A 17,631-nucleotide genomic window follows, 5' to 3' on the forward strand; every position below is an offset into this window, starting at 1 on the left:
GCTTCCTGACCTGCATACAGGTTTCTCAAGAGGCAGGTCAGATGGTCTGGTATTCCCATCTCTTTCAGAATTTTCCACAGTTGATTGTGATCCACACAGTCAAAGGCTTTGGCATAGTCAACAAAGCAGAAATAGATGTTTAGTCAGTTGCTGCTGTTACCGCTAAGTCGCTTCAGTCGTGTCCGACTCTGTGCGACACCATAGACGGCAGCCCACCAGGCTCCGCCGTCCCTGGGATTCTCCAGGCAAGAATACTGGAGTGGGTTGCCATTTCCTCCTCCAGTGCATGAAAGTGAAAAGTGAAAGTGAAGTTGTAGGGAAATTATAACACCAGTGGAATGTCACTACACACCTATTAGAATGCCAACAATTGAAGACAACTATACTATGTGCTAGTATGTGGAACAACTGGAACCCTAACTCCCTACTTGTGGGAATGTAAAATGATACAAAACTTTAAAAATTAGTTTGTTAAGTTTTTTTTTTTCAGTTAAGCATATTCCTACCCAAAGACTCAGACATTCTACCTCTAGGTATTTACCAAAGATTTAAATTAAAGTATATATCAACACTAAGACTAGTCCACAAATGTTATGACTTTATATGAAATGGCCAAACACTGGAAAGCAACCATAATTATTGGATGAAAATATAAACAAATTGTACGATATCCATACAAAGGAATACAAGTCATCAATAAAAAGAAAGAACCACTGTTACATGCAATAACATGGATAAATCTTAATGATGCTGAGTGAAAGAAGCTAGAGAAAAGAGGAATCTATGGTATGGTTTCATTTACTGAAATGTCCAGAAAATTCAAACTCATTTATAGTGCTAGAAAGTCAATCAATAGTTGCCTGAAAATGGTGTGTTGGAGGAGGGGAGGAGGTTACAATGGGGCACAAGGAAACTCTTGGGGTTCATATATATGTTCATTATCTTGATTGTGGTGATTGTTTCATGGGTGTTTATACATGTTAAATCTTACAAAATTTGTGAGCTTACTGTATGTCAATTATAGTTCAATAAAACTGTGTATAAAAAGGAGTCCATAAAGATACTATATGCACAGGAAAGAAACAATATAGAAAAGCTTACATTAAAAAAATATATGTGTGTGTGTGTCATGTAAATTGGTTCTCTTATCCTTATCCTGGACAAAGCAAGCACTCAATTTACCCCATCCTCATTTAGATTTCTCTTGTTTTAACTCTCTATGAAATTTTATCCTCACAGTAAATCATTATTTTTTAATTTTATACAGTCAGTACTTATTTATATCTACCAACATTTTATCATTTTCCCCTTCTCTATCTTTTCTTGCATCGCTCATCTTCCAACTGGGATGATTTTGATTCTTCCTGAAAAAAAAAATCCTTAGATATTTATTTTAATGTAGGTTTTCTGGTGGCAGTTGCTCTCAGTTTTGTTTGAAAATACTTTATCTTTATTCCTGAAGGATTTTTCACTGTATAAAGAATTCTAGGTTGGCAGGAGATTTTTTCCTACATTACATTATTAATTTCATTCCTCTATCTTCTAGCTTTGTTGCTGTTAAGAAGTTGCTTAATATTACTCTTCAAATCATCTGTCCTCTACCACTACCACCATAGCTACTTTTAAGATTTTCTCTTTGTCTTTGGTTTCTGGCCATTTCTCTATGATGCGTCAAGGCATGAGCTTCTTTTTATTTTCTGTGACTTTATATTTGTTAGATGATTAAAATCTGTTGGTGGAAAGATTTCATTACCCCTGGAAGATCCCCTGGAGGAGGGTATGACAACCCACTCCAGTATTGTTGCCTGGAGAATCCCATGGACAGAGGAACTACAGTCCATAGGGTCTCAAAGAGTCGGACACAACAGAAGCGACTTAGCACGCACTCATTAAGTACTTATTTTTTTTTTATTTTTCAGCCTTCAACTTTCTTTTTAATATCTGGTTATCTTCTGGACTTTACTACCTTGAAGCCTATTTTTAAAACATGTATCAGTGCTTTCTTTTCTTTAAGTTCATGTCAGATATTCAAATAACTGAACCTCCAAATGGTCTGTTTATCTTCCAGTACTCTCTTGGTTTTTAGTTATATTTCCTGATGTGCTTGTATATTTTTGGTTAAATATCAGACAGTTGAGGCTCTGGATGATATTTTCCTCTAGAGAATTTGCTTTTGCATTTACAGGAAGTAGCAGAAAATCTGAAAGGCATCAGTGTTGGAGCTGATTCTGATTTGATTTTCAGTCTTAGGAAGTTTGACACATTTGCAGTTCTTTTTTTTTAATAGTTCAGTTTTACTCATAGGGTAAAGCCCTTTAGGGATCCCAACAGAATATCTGAGGTGTTTTCCAGGGCCCCTCTATCCTGATGAGTCCTAAATATCAATTTTTGTCTCCCTAGCCCTGTGAGAGTGCTGAGAGTCCTGCTCACTTTTTCAGCCTCTGTGCTGACATATGGGTCTGTAAATGTCTCAAGTGGAAAAGCAGCACTGGATATTGGGTTAATTCAGTGTACTTACTTTTTTTTAGGGAGGAAAGTAGTTCTTGGGGCTTCATATTTTGGCTGTCTTGGTGGTTCCATGTTACCTTTCTACCCATGTTTTTAATATTTTATTCAGTTTCTCCAGTACTTAATACATGGTCTGATAAATTCTGCTCACTATAGCCAAAGCAGAACCCATAGGAATCAATCTTGATATATGTTTTTCCTTTCTCCTATATTATACCCATCTTTGAGCCACTAGAAGGTGCTGTGGATTCTACCTTCCAAATATGTCATGAATGTAACCAATTATCCCCTTTTTCCCTAAGTTGACATCATATTTCACTTAGACAACTACTGTAACCTCCTAAATGGCAGAGGAGTTAGCATTAGATGAAAAGTTAGGGGTTATTTTAAAATAAAGAAAGAATATAAAATAGATTGACCTGTCTCTTGAGAAACCTGTATGCAGGTCAGGAAGCAACAGTTAGAACTGGACATGGAACAACAGACTGGTTCCAAATAGGAAAAGGAGTACGTCAAGGTTGTATATTGTCACCCTGCTTATTTAACTTATATGCAGAGTACATCATGAGAAACACTGGTCTGGAAGAAACACAAGCTGGAATCAAGATTGCCGGGAGAAATATCAATAACCTCAGATATGCAGATGACACCACCCTTATGGCAGAAAGTGAAGAAGAACTAAAGAGCCTCTTGATGAAAGTGAAAGAGGAGAGGAAAAAGTTGGCTTAAAGCTCAACGTTCAGAAAACTAAGATCATGGCATCTGGTCCCATCACTCCATGGGAAATAGATGGGGAAACAGTGGAAACAGCGTCAGACTTTACTTTTTTGGGCTCAAGAATCACTGCTGATGGTGACTGCAGCCATGAAATTAAAAGACGCTTACTCCTTGGAAGGAAGGTTATGGCCAACCTAGATAGCATGTTTAAAAGCAGAGACATTACTTTGCCAACAAAAGTCCGTCTAGTCAAGGCTATGGTTTTTCCAGTGGTCATGTATGGATGTGAGAGTTGGACGGTGAAGAAAGCTGAGCACCACAGAATTGATGCTTTTGAACTGTGGTGTTGGAGAAGACTCTTGAGAGTCCCTTGGACTGCAAGGAGATCCAATCAATCCATCCTAAAAGAGATCAATCCTGGGTGTTCATTGGAAGGTCTGATGTTGAAGCTGAAGCTCCAATACTTTGGGCACCTCATGCGAAGGGTTGACTCATTGGAAAAGACCCTGATGCTGGGTAGGATTGGGGGCCGGAGGAGAAGGGGACGACAGAGGATGAGATGGTTGGATGGCATCACCGACTCGATGAACATGGGTTTGGGTAGACTCCGGGAGTTGGTGATGGACAGAGAGGCCTGGCGTGCTGCAATTCATAGGGTCGCAGAGAGTCGGACATGACTGAGAGACTGAACTGAACTGATAAAATAGATATAGATAAAGGTACTTTTGTGTATTTGGTATTAACTAAAAAACATGAGCGGGTTCCTCTCTGATTCTATTTTCTTCGTCATGTAGGAGGTGAGGTCATCTGCTGGAAAAAGGGCAAAGGTGTGGAGGTTTAAAGAAAGTGAAAAAGTAACTTGATCAAAATAATGCAGCATTGTCAAGGCGGCATTTGGGGTTGGCCAGGAATGTAGTAGAACCAAGCTGCCATGTTATGTGACACAGAGGAAATAGTTAGATTCACCAAACCTAATGATTTGGAGGTAAATACAGTCAAAAGATAAGAGGTGGAGGTAGTTTAGGTTATTGAAAAGATGATTTTCATTACTGAAATAATGGCTTGAAAGCTCTAATCTGGATAGGAATGAAATTAAGGGGGAAAAAAGCAAAGGTTAATATATTTGTATAAAGTGAAATGGTCAGTGATCTAGAAGTTCCAAATGAGGAGAAAGAAGCATTACAGTGTTTTGGAGAGGGGGCAGCTGGGGGTAGTTGAACAGATAAACTGAAAGCAGGAGGGTCATGGTCAGAGAAGGATTTCAAAATTAGTGATACTGGAGGTAGAGAAATTGTAGATGATGACAGTGTCTGAGGTGAGGTTATAACCTAAGGGACTGAAGTGGAGTGGAGACTGAGGTCAGAAAGAAGTGAGGAACCAAGAGGCATTGGTGATGGCAGTTGAATCTGTGGGTCCTGAAGTAACTCAAGATGGCAGGGCTTGAGGTGGGGAAAAGGACCATAGCCAAAGGCCAGTGTTTTTCACTGGCTGAGAAGTTTCTAACTTCCCAATGCGTGCATGCTAAGTTGCTTCAGTGGTACCGGGTCCATGGGATTCCCCAGGCATGAATACTGGAGTGGGTTGCCATGCCTTACTCCAGGGGATCTTCCCAACCCAGGGACAGAACTCGAGTCTCCTATGTCTCCTGCATTGGCAGACATGTTCTTTACCACTAGCGCCACTTGGGAAGCCCAGCTTTCCAATGGCCTAGCCAAATGGGATGGGCTTCAGACAGGAGATGACTAACAACCTGAGAGCAGCAGTGAGAAGAAGGACCACTCCTAGATCCAGAGTAGTGTGAAGTATTAGAAAATAGACAACTACTTGTCAGTGCTTCCTGAAAGTGGTTTCTTTGTCTCCCAAGTCTCAGAGCTGGGTCATGGACAAGAAAATAAAGCATATTTCAGGAAGAACTGAAAAGTGGTAGATGAATTATCAAGTGTTTATAACACATAACTTCCAGTTGCTGTCCAACCTTGAGACCCTAGGATAATAGTGTGTCATAAAGTTTTTGTATTGTCTGTATATCTGTACATGATGCTTCTCAAGTGAGACATACCAAAAAAGTCTTATTTTCTGGAGGATGAAATTAGTTTTTAGTATCTAAATATGAAAAAAGAGCTACTGATAAATAACTGTCTCATGGTGAAGGGAAAAAAGGATATTATTAGATGATACATACTCATTTCTCAAGAATTTGAAAAAACATGTTAGTTATAAAAATGGCTCCCTTAAGACAAAATAGAAAAGCTGCTCATTTTGTTAAAGTGGCATTTCTGTGTCTATGAAATGATTTGTGTGGTTTCTTTCAGTAATGTGTACATAATGGCTTGATATTTTAGTAAATAATGTGGTTGTATTCATATATGTGTACCTTCCAAAAAGAGGTAGAATGTGGTTTCCTTTTACAAAGAAATCTGGAATAATAATTTTTTTTCAATTTTTGATTACCTCAGAATTATCCAGAGAGTCCCAGATTAACCAAAAATAATTTGGTCCACGTTTTCATTCATTCAACAGATATTTATGGAATACCTCGTAAGGGCCACATACTATTTTAAAAGCCAGAAATATAATGCAAAGAGAAAAGGCTAGACTTAGTATCCAATATTTAGTATTTTCCAAAAATGGCTATATAATCTAATTCAAAGAACAACAAATAGTCTAGAATAATATGAACTTCTGACAACTCACTTGCTAATTTGAAAAATTATTAGATTTTAAAGATTCTGGTATATTTGTTTTCAATATTCTCTGGTATCAATATGAGTATTAATTGGTAAAAACTGTGGCTTTTTTTTTTTTTCATGAAACCACCAACTTATTCCACAATCTACAGAATTAAATCATGAGGTTGATTAAAACTATGCTCTGGACAAGCCAACTTTCCCTCCCTTTTTCTACAGGCCAGTCCTGGTTGTTCTGGGTAATACTCTCAAAATATCCTGGTTCAGAAAATAAAATATATGGTCAGGTTACTCACAGACAAATGTATTACAGGACCGCACTTAAGGTCATATTTAAAAAGAAATAAAGAAGATAGATAGGGGCCAAATATGAATTTATAAAATTCCATTATAATATTTGAAGTTAAAATTTTCTATCCAGAACTACCTATAGACTCTCTAAAAAGTTTTTAGTGTTGTTTTTTGCATTAATTATTTGAAAACAAAGACAATGTTTATTAATGGGAACTTGGGTTTTAGAACAGATTTTTAATGAGTGGTGACATATGATATTTATCTGCAAAATCAGTAAAAGCTATTAGCTTTGGGTTCCGCCACAGAAAGACAGCGGCATGTTATGCATGATATCCAGAAAAAACACTAAAATAGTTTAACGAGCAAATTTCATTGTACCCTCAGGGGTGATTTTTAGTCAAAATCACTCCAAGCCTGCCATAACAAAGGTCAGGATATAAAGAACACAGAAGTACTGTCCAGAGTGCCTTGATCTTTTATTGGTGGCTTACAGTGTAACTGTCACCCATGACATTCTCAGTTGACAGGCTTTCCTTTAAGTCTGGAAATATTATTTTATCCTTTCTTTCACTTATCTTTTCCATGGGCATTTGTAAGTTGTGGCTTGAAATTTATGTATATACACAATGGGTTTTAAAATAAAGAAAGATTTGTCCTAAAATTACTCCTTAGAATTAAAGCTGTTTGGATAACTTATCATCCCATTCAAACCAATGAAGCAAAATTACCCCCTGGGTTTCTGAGGTTAGGAATTTGGCCTAACAAAATGATAGTTCATGTCTCACTAAATGTCAGTTCATTAATAACTTTTATGTGCAGGACCATAGAGATGCCATTTTAAGAAATTAAATTCTGAACAAAGATGGCCTAATGACATCTTAAAAACTTACCATGATGGAGTTAGAGGATTCTAGTACCCATTTCATAGATGAAGTTCAACTGTAAAAACGAAAAAGGAAACATAGAACCTGGCTTCCACTACATTGAAAACAGAAGTTTATTATTTGGATTTTTAAAAGGGATTATTAGAAAGGGCATGGGGACTCAAATGCTATTGATCTTGTTTTGCTCTTTCTCAAGTAATGTCAGTAATTACCCTGGCACTCACTGAGCAACCACTCTTTGCCAAGAATTCTATTAGGTACTTAATCTACATTACCTGATTTAATTCTCAATACAATGTGGTAACATGGTTGTCTTCACAACTGCTTTGCAGAAGAGGAAATGCAAGCTGAAAAGATTTATTTACTGACCTTGGTCTCACAGAGTCAGGATTCAGATCCAGCTGTCTAATTCCAGAGCATGTGCCTTAAACCAGGCTGCTAAACAAGTTAAGGGTCATTGTCACCTAGGATGTTCAAAAACCAATGAAAATTAATTCATATATGTAGAATCTAGAAAAATGGTAATAAATTATCTTCTTTGCAAAACAGAGATAGAGACACAGACATAGAGAACAAATATATGGATGACACAGGCAGAAAAGAGGGGGTGGGATGAATTGGGAGGTTGGGATTGACATATGTACAATAGATAACTGATGAGAACATACTGTATAGCTCAAGGAACCCTACTCGGTGCTCTATGGTGACCTAAATGGAAGGAAATCCAAAAGGAGGGAATATATGTCACTTTGCTGGACAAATGTGTACTTGTGAAACAAACACAACTTTGTAAAGCAACTATGCTCCAATAAAAATTAATTAAAAACAACAATGAGATTGGCATACCTCCATTTTGCAAATGGAGACATTGAGGACCTAGCCCTGTGCAAGGTTACAGACTTGCTTGGCTTCAAAACAAAGCTCTTTTTTAAGGATGCTGTACCAGGCAGCATCCTTAATCCCATCTCCCCCCTTAAAATTATTTTACTTTAAAAAATGTAAAATCCACTGTTCTTCCATTCTCTCTTTGTATAGGCTAGTACTCGACTCTTCTGCTGAAGATAATTTCTCCACATGGCTAAAAGCACAAGAGTTTATACTCATGCAGTTACAGGTGGCCTCTTTCTCCCTGTCTCAGTGAGACCATTCTATGATGGTCACCTGGCATGAGCTGTGTATACATTATGTATACGTATGAAAGACAAGATGGTGATGAAAGGAAATGACATCATCTCAAACTAATAAATAATATAGTTCCACAGTAGCTATTTTTTTTTTAATCTCTATTTGCCTACTTTGCCCCTGATATTTTCACATGGTACTTCCAATGCTGGGAAATTTTTTAAATGAGGATGGGGCTTTGGAGACACTTCAATCACCTTAAAAGTTGTGTTTTTAATATTTTCTGCACGTTTTCTAGCTGAGGTAGGAGTCCACTGGAACCAGTGTTTTATCATTTGCAAGGAAATCACTTATGTTCTGATTCCTACAAGTTACTTTTCTATGACTCAGTTTCCTCACAAAATGTGAATAATAAATGTACCTCCTCCAAAAGATTGTTGTCAGGATTGATTAAGTTAATTCATATAAAGATCTGGAGTTAGATCTCAGAATTCATGTGAAGAACCTGGCAATCAGATGATCAGATTTCAATTTTCATGATACTAAGATTATGAAGGTATTTAAACACACACACACATACACATCAAAGCCTTCCAATGATTTGTTGCTTGTCCAACTTTCCCTTTCCTTTGGCAGTATCTTCATGGTAAATCTAAGCTTCACTAACACAAATTACATACCCTCCCTAGTCGCAATCATTTTGTTTTTGAAATTGGAGAGATGCTGAACTACATTAGAAGTGACCCACGACAAAGAAGACATTTTGAAACTAACAAAATAAAGAAGCTTCCTACTAAAAAATGGCGGTTAAACACTGGACTGAAAAATTAGATAAGAGATCATCGTGTCTATATTAACCATCAATTATCTTTTAAAATGGATGTTGACTGTGGTTACTGACACCCTTCACATAAAAGAAATCTTGACCCAAATGACTGACTACACAGTGTAATGCCTTCCAGAAGTTTTAAGGGAATGAATTATAGCGTGTTCCTCATAAGGGTGGGAAATTATATTTTTAAAAAGGTAAACCAAATACAGATTTTAGGCCCCCAAATATTAACAAGTTCGCCTTATCTATAAAACAAATGTGAGTGACGACCTCAACACTGAGATAGTTGTCAGAACGAAGCACATACACTCCAGTGTAGGTCATCCTCAAGGTAATAATATGATGGACTGTAACAAGAACAAGAGGGAGATAAGCTTTCAACATACACCATGTTTGGGTAATTTTTAAAGACATCTGTAATGGAAATGCTGAAGTATACTCTTTCCCAAAGATTTGTTGGCCAAGTTAGATTTGTATCTGTGTTTGTACATGGATACTTACAGTACATGTGGTTTCATCCAACCTCATGAGTGAAAAACTTCCCTGGAAGCTTCATTGTTTCAAACTATATATTTTTTTCCTGTAAACTCTGCTGTTGTGGCAAGTACCATGAATTTTGTTGATGATGATTTTCAACTGGCAATGCTTAGATTTTCTCTGCTCTGAGCTGTTGCCAGAACATACTCAGTGAAATCAGCCCATCCTGGAAAGATTGTAGATGAAAAGCAAACATATAAAGTGAAGTAAGACAAACACGCTCCTGGATGATAATGAATACAGTACCTCACTGAATACAGCATACTAATCTTTCATGTCCATATGTGTGCTATGCCTGTATTTGTAGTTCTGAACCAACAATGTGACTGTTATCTTTTTCTATGTACATCGCATGTTCTGATTTAAAATTTCAAAATGTTTTCCCATGTCAATGACAATCTTAATAGAGTCCAATTAGTTCCACAAGGCACTTTCTGATGCACAAGCCTCTGGCTTGATTGCGGTGAATGGTGGGTATTTCCTGTGTCTAAGCCCACATATGGATTGAGTAAGGCAGTGGCAGAGAGACTACTGTTTTCCTTCACTACATCTTCATTTCTTTTTCACAGGCTAAGCCTTTTTTGTTTTTCCTGGCTCTGTTGTCAAAATACTGACCAAAGTTTTGGCTCATGGTTTGGAACACCAGGCCAAAACAATCCTCTGGAAACTAGTGTGGCAAAATGTATTTTAATCTATACATTCACCATTCAACCATGTGTATTACCACACCCACTGACCCACTCTGTGGTTTAAAAACAACATGAGTTTGCCCCCAGAACAGCTTAATTTATAGGACAAGTTTTTTCAAGCCTGCTCTATCAACGTTAAAAAATGTTCTGAGGCTTGGTTTCATCACATCTCATGTGGAAAAAAAAAAGTATTACCTACACTAAGATCATTTTTGCTTCTGTTTTTAAAAACAAGGTGAATTCCTTTTGCATTCTGCAGAATTTCTTTAAAAATGTGTTCAAATAATGGAAGATCATTTTGATAATGCATGAAAAATACATGTGAATCAGAAGGCAGTTAATGCAGTTATTAAAGGTATTTCCTATCATGTTACAAATAAAAAATGAATAACTTTCCTTGAATGAGTCTTCATATTTTTTTTAGGCTAATTCTAAGTGGCTAATTGCTTTAAGTGTCAGAATCCACATTCTTGTCTTGTCTTTCAAGAAGTGTTGGATTAGTTCTTTAGTTCTGTTTCACAATACAAAAGCATCAACAGTTGCTCTCCCAGCTACCTTTGAACATTACTTGAGTGATAAGATTGTCCAAAGGTATCCTGAAGGACTTTCTGAAGAGTGATTTTGCTCTTAATTATTCATCCATTTCACTCCCTCCTCTTCTCCACATCCTTTCCAGCATTTATTGTTTGAAGACATTCCTTCCTCAGAATAGCCACTGAACCCACTTTCAAAGTTCTGAATATGTTAATGAATGCTAATTGCTTCTCTGTCAAGAAAAACAGATTTTGATTTGCATCTAATAGTACCTGTTCCACTCAAGATGTTTGCCTTCCATAAGGCTATGCTAGAAAATTTTACTGAATTACATTAAATTTGCCACCTGGATTTTCTCCCAGATGAACTGCAAGAGCTAAAATGGTCAAAAAAATACCCTTTGACTTTAAATTAAGTATTAAAACTTTCAGCAAAATGCAATTTATAGCGTGTGCTGAGGAGAATTTTATAGCTCCCCCTTCCTCGGAGAGAGAGAGGGAGGGAGGGAGGAATGGGCTTATATTTTGAAAGAATGTGCCCCTCCTCTCTCTCTCCCTCCCTCCCCACCCCACTCCTGTCTGACAACCTCAGTCTTAGTAATTCAGTCTCTAGTAGTGGAATAAGAATAAAGCTTTCCAAGGTCCCAAATCTAGATCCTCTTTTCTGAAATTAACAAACAATGTTGACTTGGGACCACGGACGTAAGAGAGAAGATGGAAAAAAGGATGGTGCGGAAGGCGTGGCTTTCTGATCGCTGGTGGCATACTTCGGGCTATAGGATAGTGTAGTGCAATGCTTACGAGATATTTTAGTTAGCTGGAATCTTTTAGACCTAATTGTTCTGTCCCCTAATCTCAACCTAATTACCATTTCCCAAATTGTAAATATCCATGAACTAGAGACGTTCCCAGTTCGAAATACATTTGCACTTTTAGATTCCCGGGCTACTGATACCACTTAAAGGTTTTCGTGCCCATTTGGGACAAGGATTTAGGATCTTGAATCAGAGGCAGATTTATTTGCTCTCGCCGTCTGCGGGTGCCTGCTTGATCCAACAGTTACCGGGCACACGTTCTCTGCGGACTTCAGCATCCCTGACGGCCAGCTGCCTTCACCTGGGATTCGTCCGAGGCTGCACACCCCTCAGTAAATGCACCGGTGTCAAGTTGGTCCAAACTCAGGCACCCCGGGGTGGAGGAGGGAGGGGTGGCAACGTCACGTCTTGGCCATAAATCTCTGAACTGAGGACGCTGCGACTGGTAATCGACTGCAACGCCCTTCCACCCATCAAGAAAAATCCATGAATTGCGTAAGGCCAAAGGCGAATCTGCTGCGCCTAGACGGCTGTGACTTCAACAAGCCAAATCGTATCTCATCTCGAAGTGCCCCTTACAAACAATTAAAAGCGTTTAGCTATTTCGTAGGAAACAGAGGAAAAGGCTGAAAATATCTCGAGCAAAGAAAACAAAAGTGGTGGGCTTTTGTGTGTGTGTGTACAAAAGGTCTTTTATTTATGATCTGTGATCTGTGTGCTAGAAATGTTGGCTATTGAATTACCAAAGTTTTTATTAAGTATACAACTAATAAAATAATTCTTGAAAGACTGAAAAGAATAAAAAAATTATTATATTGCATTTCCATTTATTAGGAATGTGCAGTTTAACACCTATTAAGAATCATTCTTACTCTGTAATGCAACAGGACTACATCTGTTTTTAATACTTGCTGTATAGATCATTAGCCTACTGGTCTTTCTGATCTCCTTCTACAGTGGCAGAATGAATATCATAATTAATGCTATTTTTGTGCTTATATGTGCCCCTTTTGCACAAGATCAGAGATATTATTGGGTCTGCTAATGTAACCCGGGTTTTCAACTCAGGTGATTAGCTTAGGGAATTAAGTGTGTCTACTTATTATCCATTGAAGATTGTAAAGATACAGCAGGCAATCAGAATCATAATTCCAAATGAAAAGAAAGCGTGATTCTTTAAGAGTATTTAGAAGGGTACACAGCAGGGCATATTTTCTTTCTTACTGGCAAGAGTTTGTAACTGGATACGTTAACATTACTGAGAACATGAAAACATGAAACAAAAGTATTGATTCAAGAATTCACTGAAGAATCCAATGCACACTGGCTGATTTTATTTTATTCTTTTAAAGTACAAGTTACACGGGTTGTTTATGGCAGGCAGGTACAATGTGGCTGGTCCTCCCTTCAGTGCATCTTTTCAACATACATGATAGAAAGTGTTATTTGTATTGTTAAATTAGCATTATATCCTCTTTAATTGCATCAGCTGCTAACTAGATCTAGAAATAATGACATTTAAAGGGAAAATGGCAAGCATCTCCAAAAGACTGCAGTATAATGGAAGAACCAAATTAATTTAACCTCATAATCTTCCATAATGGCTGGGTTTCGTCATTCCCACAGATGGAGCTCAGAGGAATTAACAGTGCTGTGCATCCCCGCAGACTCCATAGAATGGCTGGTTAAGAGGAGATTTGTCTTTATATTGCTTCAACTCACATATTGACAATGCTTGCTTGAAGTGTACTTGGAAATAGACTAGGAAGACAAAGTGTGTGGCTTTAAAAGGTGGAAGTGAAAAAAAACCTCATCTTGCAAAAATGTCCTGCCTCTAGTTTTATATGGTAGAGGTGAAACAAAATCTCTTTGTTGAGAGATGTGGGACCAAAAATTTCAGATTACCTATAAATATTCTTTCAAATTTAAATTGTAACGGAAAGGGACAGCAAAGGCTTAACCTCGGGAAAATGTGAGATTTGCACGTGTCTACAGCTAGTCTTTGAAAATTCCATTATTCATTTTTTCCTTAATGATTTGTAATATTTTCTGGAACTTTTACTAAAATTAGAAAATGGAGAGATGAGGGGTTCCTGTGAGGACACAGAGGTACAGCAATAGATTTGGGGGTATTTTTTTTTAATAGCTGCATCATGTAAATAGCTTTACTGCTATGATTTCTCTGCTACAATGACCTATTCCCTAGACATTATGTATTGCCCAAATTTATTATTGGTAAAGAGACCTGGGAGTATCTCTTCCAGCCATTTTTTTTTATTCCAAAGAAGCCAGTTTCTTTCCACTGTCAAGAATAACTGTATTTTACTTTATTGTGAATATAAATATGGATTCCTGTTTGTGTCATCACAATGAGCAGAGTTAATCTCAGAAAATATCGGTAACAGTGTTTGAACGAACCACAATGTCAGACTCTATCCGTATCTCATTCGATAGGTTGGTAATCATGAAATTGAAATCATTTGCGAGGGTCTCACAGCAGTCTTAAAAACAAGGAAGATGGTAGCTGCTGAGGGCTCAGAGGAAAACGTGACTGCTATTATTGCAAACGATCACGCTTACTCATTCAATGGTCATTGCACTTTTATATGCCAAGTTCTGTGGGCCTTTCCCGCAGGGGCTGCTCCAATGTGTCGAGTTTTGCACACATTTTTCTATTAGAAAGTGGTTTGTAAGCTATAGATCTAAATTTCGCAAACTCCCTCACATCTCTCTCCATCTCCGTAAAACTGGCAAATCCGCCCTCTAGGGAAAAAGCTCTATTGGTCTTCGGGTGGCACCTGGCCGGCCAAGAAGAATCACAGCCTCTCAAACGCTTTAGCCAAGGTGTTTCTCCAGTGAGTGGTAACTGGGCGTCGTTTGACTGCGTCCAGCTCCGCCTGCTCACTGCCTTTGCAGAAACAGCCCCAAAGAGCAGAGGTCTGGTAGACTGGGCTGCTGCGCACTTTCCCGCGCCTGCTCTCTTTCCCCCACCTCGGGACTGTGTCCCACAGCTCCCCCAGAGAAATGGTGACCCCAGAAATTCTAGGAGGATTTAGCTCAGGGCAACAATTGGAGTGTGGCTGGGAGGTGGGAGGCAAAGGGTTTTCAAGTTGTGATGCACTGCGCGCAGAATTTTTTTCCACTTAGATTGCATGTTCACTGTGGGGGAGGGAGGAGATCCCAGAGCCTCCCCCAAACGGCTTTTAAAAGCTCCAACCCTTCCCTGAAACGGACCTTGGCCAAGGTTAAGGTCGCCAAAAAACGGGGATGGGGTGGTATTCTTAAAGGAGAAAGGTACCAAGGAGAGAGAGATTTTACTCTTTGCAATTTTCTGCTGCGGCAGTTTGTTTGTTTGTTTGTTTTTCTGATGCTGCCCACAGCATAGGGGATCTTCCTGACCCAGGGATCGAGCCCGGGTCTCCTGCTTTGCGGGCAGATTCTTTACCATCTGAGCCACCAGGGAAGCCCCACAGTCCGCAGAACCGCGGAATGAAAACCGAGGTGGGGGTGCGGATGGGGGCTGGAGATCATGGACTCTTAGAGAATCAGTAAGGAAGAGCGAACGGTTCGGTTCGCTGGAATCTGTCTGTGGACAGGGGTGCATCTGGGTTTGGGGATGCTGTGGCCTGGCCTTGGAACACGCGTGGGATTGGGCGGGAAACGACCCGGCACATGGTTACGCTTCTGTTAAAGGGGATGCACTGGGAGTCGGACCTCGGTTGAGTCCTGAGTCTTCGACCACCTGGCTGGATATCATTCATTGATCACACATTGACTGATGGCTCGCCCCACGCTAGGCGTTATTCCAGAGGCTGGCATACAGCCGAGTCAACCTGGGCAGACCACTGGACTCCTCGGAATGTCATTTCTTCATCCGCACAGCTGCAGTGTTGGATAACTACAAGGTCGCTGAGAACCCTTGCAGCTGTCAAATAGGACACTGGAGTGAATGTGTATGCCCTCATCTGACCGATGAGCCCCCTACTCTCGGCGGTGGGCGGGGAGAAGGCCCTTAGCTTCGGTCACTTCTAGGCAGGCAGGATACTGCTCTTCCTGGTGGTAAGCCGGAAAAACAGAACAGTGCGAAGGTGCGGGAATAGAACGCATCGCAGCCACCGCAGGCTTGCTTTCCAAAATCCCACGGCACACCTAGGTGAAAATTCTCTTCAGAGACGCATCCTTCCTTGTCTGACCATTCTTGGTGTCAGAACAGGCCTGTGCAGCCAGCCAGTCGGCCGGCATTAGGCCCTTTTACAGCCTGGGGCCAGAGGCCCGGCCTGTCCTCACCAAAAGGCTCTCTTGCCCGTCCGGCGCTGGAAGGAGAACCGACTCCAGTCTGCGGAGCCAGGAGCACCACGGTGCCCGGTGCGGGCCTGCACCGCCCGGCGCTGCAGTGCTCTGCGTCCTGCGCGCATCGCGGCGCCACCCCCCCGCCCCCCACGCTCCCCGCCCCAAGCAGCGTTGGCTTTCTGTCCAGGTTTCCACCGAACCTTGGTGAGCGCCTGCTCTCGCCTCACGGGTGTCTGTTTCTAGCCCAAGCTGGAAGTGGAGTTAGAGGACGAGGCAGGGGGCCGCCCCGGTGAGCCGTGCCTTTGGGGGGTCACCGCGCGCACTGCCGGCGCTGGCGGAGCAAGCTGTTCCCAAGCTCCCCCGAAGCCCGCGCCGAGGCTGCTGCGGCCCCACATCGTCTCCGCGCGTTCGATCTCTCGCACGCTACAGGTTATGGGCAGGGTTCGAACCCGCCTCTCCCGCACAGGCATCCGGCCCCTTCAGAGCGCCCCGGCCGGTGAGAGGCGCGAGCCTCCGCCGGCTCCCTTCCCGCCGGCGGTCTCCTAATATCACCGCCGCTGCGCCCTCTTCTAACCTCCCTCGGTGGGCTTAAAGTCTCAGGGTCCTCCTGGCTCGCTCCTCGCGCGCCCTCCCCCAGCTCCCGCATCCCAGAGCTTGGAACCTGAGCGCGCGTCTCCGCTGCGGCGTCGGCTGGCCGGGCGGTTGCGAAGTTGGCGCTGGTGGCTGGGGGAGGGGGTGGAGGCGGGGAAGGAAAGGGAGAGGTGGGAGGAGATGGAGCCCCGAGAGAGGCCGTGGGTTGGGGCAAACTGATCCTTGGAGGGCTAAGCAGAAGCAGCTGCTGGTAATAGGCGCCGCTGGGGAGGCAGCGGGTTTCCCAACCCCGGTCGCTCGCGGCTGCGTCGGGTGCGCGGGAGGCCAGAGCCACCGCCGGCTGGAGCGACCTGCAGGCAGGCCTCGGTGCAGACCCTCTTAACCTTCCGGGAGATCCGTCAGTCCCAGAGGGCTTTCCTGACCCACCTTCCTCACCAAGACGGGGTAAAAATCACATCACATTTCCCACTTCTCCCTCCCGAACAAGCGCTGTCCTTTCCCCTCCTAGCACCCCAAGAATGGTGCTGGGTGGGTGTTATTCAAAGCCTCCGAAGAAGGAGGGACGGCAGCCGGCTGCTGAAGTCCCCTCGCGTCCTCCCCCCACACTCAGCGTCCTTGCAGAGGTGGCCAAACACGACCCATTGTTTGAGACTTGGCGGCGAGGACGCGCCTCACTTAGAAGTATCTCTTTGGTGATCTTTTCCCATGTACTTCTGAGAAGGGAGATAGGCAAACAGTGTCTGTTGTAGTTTCAGCAGCTTAGAATATTAGTCAAATGTTTATAAATGCAAACAGTTGGAAACTTAAGAAAATTAATAAGCACACGAAAATTCACGACAAGCCATTAACAACTGATTTTTATCTTTCATTTTATATCCGTCCATGATCCATCTAGTTATAAAAACCCCGTGATTTTATGTCGTTTACATAAACCACAGGCATTTGGCATTTGCTCTCGAATTTTTATTCCGATACATTTATGAATTGGTAATTGGCCTTCAAAACCTACTAAATACATATTTTAATCCTGGAAAAATAAAATTCAGCTCAATTTATTGCATTTACATTTTATACAAGTTTATTTTTCCTTTCTTTAATTGGGGGAAAGTTCTCCAAAATCTCCCCCGCCCCC

General features: G+C 41.1%; 1 protein-coding gene across 3 annotated transcripts in view; it reads left to right on the forward strand.

Annotated features, from left to right (window-relative positions):
- The window catches only part of EYA1 (EYA transcriptional coactivator and phosphatase 1), a 659,176-nt gene that overhangs the window by 221,000 nt on the left and 420,545 nt on the right, over positions 1-17,631 (forward strand). The gene's annotated exons all lie outside the window — the stretch shown is intronic.

This window comes from Giraffa tippelskirchi, chromosome 6, assembly GCF_054371585.1.
Source record: "Giraffa tippelskirchi isolate mGirTip1 chromosome 6, T2T-mGirTip1v1.2.pri, whole genome shotgun sequence".
NCBI classification, from domain to species: Eukaryota; Metazoa; Chordata; class Mammalia; order Artiodactyla; family Giraffidae; genus Giraffa; species Giraffa tippelskirchi.